Below are 4,589 nucleotides of genomic sequence, written 5' to 3' on the forward strand. Positions count from 1 at the left end.
GATGATGTTGTCTTAGGTCTTTGAGAGCTTTAAGGCCTTCTGATCCTCATCACGTAAAAAGAAACGAACCAAATTATATAATGAAGGAATCAAGAGCCCAGAACCGTGGTTATCTTAGGTTGGCTCTGACTCCCAGAGTATGACTGGTTGTCTTCTCCTCAAGTATTCTTGGGATTAATGGTGCACTTAATGCGTTTAGCACGGACCTGCATTTAGTCTCCTCTTCATGGCTTCCAAAAAAGAAGAAAAAATAAGCGTGTGACCCATCCGAAGAACTATTGGATGACGTCAGGAGGGATCAAGCATTGACGGTCAGGAAGCCTCTCCTGTACCTTTTGCTGAAGCCTTTGTCAGCCTGTATTGAGACTCTTAGGCAGAAGCCTACCTCTTAGAACAGCTATGCTGAGAACATGATCAAAACGCTGCATTTTCTTCAAAGAGGCTTATCATTTCTGGGTTTTGTGTGTGTGTGTGTATGTGTCTAGCTTTGTAAAGCATCTTTTTTTTTTTTTTAAAGATTTTTATTTATTTGTTTGAGAGAGAGTGAGTGAGAGAGCAGAGCAGGGGTAGGGGCAGGGGCAGAGGGAGAGGAAGCAGACTCCCTGCTGAGCGGGGAACCCAACGTGGGGCTCGATCCCAGGACCCTGGGATCATGACCTGAGCTGAAGGGAGACGCTTAACCAACTGGTCACCCAGGCGCCCCACGGGTTTTTCTANGGGTTTTTCTATTCTGAAAAATAGGAGGCAGAGGTCTATTTTTACTTTCTCAACAATTTTTGGAATGAAACTGGTTCCAGACAATTTCTCCAGCACTGTTGACCAAACATTCTATCTTGTCCCTATGAGGAAAAACTCTTACCTGTGTAGAAATACGTGTGTAAGAGAAAGTTCACAGTTGCTTTCATAGTAATAAAATAAAGAACTTAGTTCAAATGTCTATCATGACTTAGATGTGTTTTAATGGTGTTTGTGCTGTTTTGGCTTCATTGAGGGTCTTGAATCCATAGCCTAATACTTGAGTCGGTTTGGGAGAATTCTCTGTCTTCGTCCAAGTACTGTTTCTGCCCCATTCAGTCTCTCCTTGGATTCTGGGAATTGCTGTTATATACATGGTAAACCAGTTGACTACATCGCATGTATTTCTTGTGCTCTGTTCCATATTTCCTTTCTTCTTCTCTTTTTGTGCTTTAGTTTGAATATTTTCTGATGACTTGTCTGTGAGTCCACTAATTCACAAATAGAGGTGTTTACAAACCCCTCTGACTCATCAGACCTTGCAAGGATAGCGTAGCTGCTGAAATCCATTAGTAATTCAGTCTGCCTCTGCTGTTTCCCACTAGATTTCTTGGAGGGCCAGTCTACACAGCCGTTGAGGTATACACCAACGATTTCAGGACTATTGGTGTGTAGAATTGGAGGTTCACGCTTTGTGGTTCCTTCCTGTCCAGGATTAATTTCCAGTCACTTATCGAAGCCATGAATCCTGAACTCTGTCTCCTAAATTCAGTATGACTGTTAACTTTCTGCTTAGGCTCTATTCCCAGAATTGGAAAATATTTCCCTTAGGGGAAAAGCTCGATAAATATGGAGCATGTTTAATGTGCACCCCTTCTCTCAAAAGTCACAGCCTATCCAGTTTTTGTATGCTGTAGTTGTCCTCCACTGCATTTGAATAGCCCCCCCGACCTCCAAATTTCATAATTGTTATCATCGGAAGGTTACTTTGACAAAACTATCTTGTCTTGATTGCAGCTGACATATGCTGTTAAGGATTTGTGCATTGCACTCCGAAGAGTAAGATAGGACTTTAAAAGTTGACATGATCCATGATGTAGTGACTCAAATAAGTAAGTGGAATGACAGTATTTTGGGTTGGTATTAGCTTCCAATTTCGAGCTTGATGCCATTTTGAATATGTATGAGAGGCTGGAAAGCACATGACTTGGGACTTCGGGTTCCTTTGGCAGGAAAGAGCACTACAGGGCAGCAACCTGTCCCCAGTGCAGAGACCAAGTGCATTTGTATAACATATGTTGACACTTAAAAGCTGCCTCTAAATCTACAAAGCATTACACTTTTGCAATCCTCATCTGTTGGAACGCACTTCCAGCCAGGGCCTGCCAAAAAGCTTGGGTCAGATTCTCGGAAGATGGAGACATTTGATGCCACCCAGGTGGCTGGAAATAGAAAGCAAGGATTTATTCATGCAGCGCCACTGAATAGTAAGCTTCTAGAAGCATTCTGGAATTGGAAGTCCATGGGTATTTCAAAATCAGACCAAAGGATGGCGACCTCTGAAAATTAAGCTTGGTACATGAAAAGAAAAAAATACAGAAAGGTGTTCTCTATGTCGATTTCAGAAGTGTAAGGCAGAGAAAAGAACAACACTGTATTAATGACCTTAAAGAACATCTTAATGGTTGTTGGAGGGACTTTTGTTGTTAAGCTGTTTTCAGTTTTGAAAAATTGGCAAAAGAATCTCATGCATTTTTCCGGGAAAGTTGGAGACATTTTATAATGTTCTCGAGAAAGTTGCAAACAAAGCCTTTTTGTTGATGTACATAACAAGATGGAGTCTGAGGTTTTTTTTTCTTTTTGTTTCATTCTTTCTTTCCTAGGTAATAATAGCTACTGGATAAAGAGGCAGGAAGTAAAATAANGTAACAAGATGGAGTCTGAGGCTTTTTTCTTTTCTTTTTGTTTCATTCTTTCTTTCCTAGGTAATAATAGCTACTGGATAAAGAGGCAGGAAGTAAAATAAGGGTCTAAACCATGAAATTTTCTGTACCAATGTTACATGTAGGTGTAGTGAGTTGACTTTCTAATACCTAGCATTAAGGTTAATTATTTCTTCCCATCATAAACCAAGAAGGCCCAGTGTAGGAATTTAATTAAAATCCTACTATGCTTAGGAGTTGTACTGCATGGGAATATTTTTTCCTCTGTTCTTTTTTTATGATGCTTCCTCAACAGTAGTGATGTTACTCTAAGTAGAAGTGAGGTTTAGTTTGTTGGATAGAAGGAGGAGAAAAAGAGGTAACTCTAGGGAAAAGGGTGATTTTTTTTTTTACAAACAATGTTTCTTTTTTTGATTTAAGATTTTATTTATTTATTTGTCAGAGAGAGACAGAGCACAAGCAGGGGCAGCGCAGGCAGAAGGAGAAGCAGGCTTCCTGCTGAGCAAGGAGCCTGATGTGAGGCTCGATCCCGATCCCGGGACCCTGCCCAGGCATCCCAAAGGGTGATTTTCATTAGCCAGAAAGTCCGATATGGAGTTACAGTGGAACGGAGAGGCCGTGAGGAGATGGGTCTTATGTACATCCTCACGGGAGGAACCATATTCCAAGGACTTGGCCCAAACACCTGCAAGCAGCTACGATAGGAGACTGCTCAGTGACAGCCTCGGCAACCAATTACATCTGGTCAAGATTAGCCTTCTGCAGCCATCACCATTCAAAGTCTCTGTAAATGACACCTACAAGCATCCCCTGTTGTCTTTAAAACCTTGACCAGGACGCCTGGATGGCTCAGTCGGTTAAGTGTGTGCCTTCTGCTCAGGTCACGATCCCAGGATCCTGGGATGGAGCCCTGTGTTGGGCTCCTTGCTCAGCAGGGAGTCTGCTTTTCCCTCTGCTTGTGCTCTCCCTCCACTCTTCCTCTGACAAATAAATAAATAAAATCTTTAAAAAAACAAAACAAAACATAAAACCCTTGACTCGTTCCCGACGGGAATGGGACTATTGGGGTTACTGCCCAATTCTGCATTCCCCAAATGGTAATTCTGAGACCCCAAATAAAGGCTTTGTTTTTATTTTAGCTCTGCCTCTTTTCTCCAGGAATAAATCACATGAAGAGCCCTCTTTCCTCAAACCACTCGCCCTGGTGCATTCCTGAGTTTGCTTATCCTCTTCTCCAGGCTTCTAGCTTCTGATGTTTCTGCTCTTTTTTTTGTTTGATTTTCTGGACTAGTTGCCCAACTCTCTTTTTCTAGTGGCAAGCCATAATTTAGAATTCTCTCTCTATGATAATATACACAACAATGTCATTAATTATATTAGTTGTATTATGCATATAATCACATACATCTGTAATTACATATTATAAACTTATATATTATATATGTCATATATAATATAATATTATATGTTATATATAAAATAATATATGTTATATAATAATATGATACAATAATATAATACATTATTATATATACATATGTATACATCATATATATCATATGCATTGTATATAATATATACAATAATATTATTATGTTAGTTATATTATGCATATAATTACATACATCTGTAATTATATTATAAAATTTATATATTATATTTATATATTACATATTACATATTATATGTATTACATATTATAATATATGTAATATATATTATATATAATGTATATATTATAATTTTATGTAACATATGTACTATTTTATGTATTTTGTATAATAGTATATAAAATTCTAAATTATGGCTTATAACTAGGAAAGAGAAATGGGCGTGTAAGTCCAAAGAATGAAGTATAATTTCCATATATTCTATACAAATATATATAAAATATTAACATGCATAAAACAA

Source organism: Ailuropoda melanoleuca, chromosome 13 (assembly GCF_002007445.2).
Source record: "Ailuropoda melanoleuca isolate Jingjing chromosome 13, ASM200744v2, whole genome shotgun sequence".
NCBI classification, from domain to species: Eukaryota; Metazoa; Chordata; class Mammalia; order Carnivora; family Ursidae; genus Ailuropoda; species Ailuropoda melanoleuca.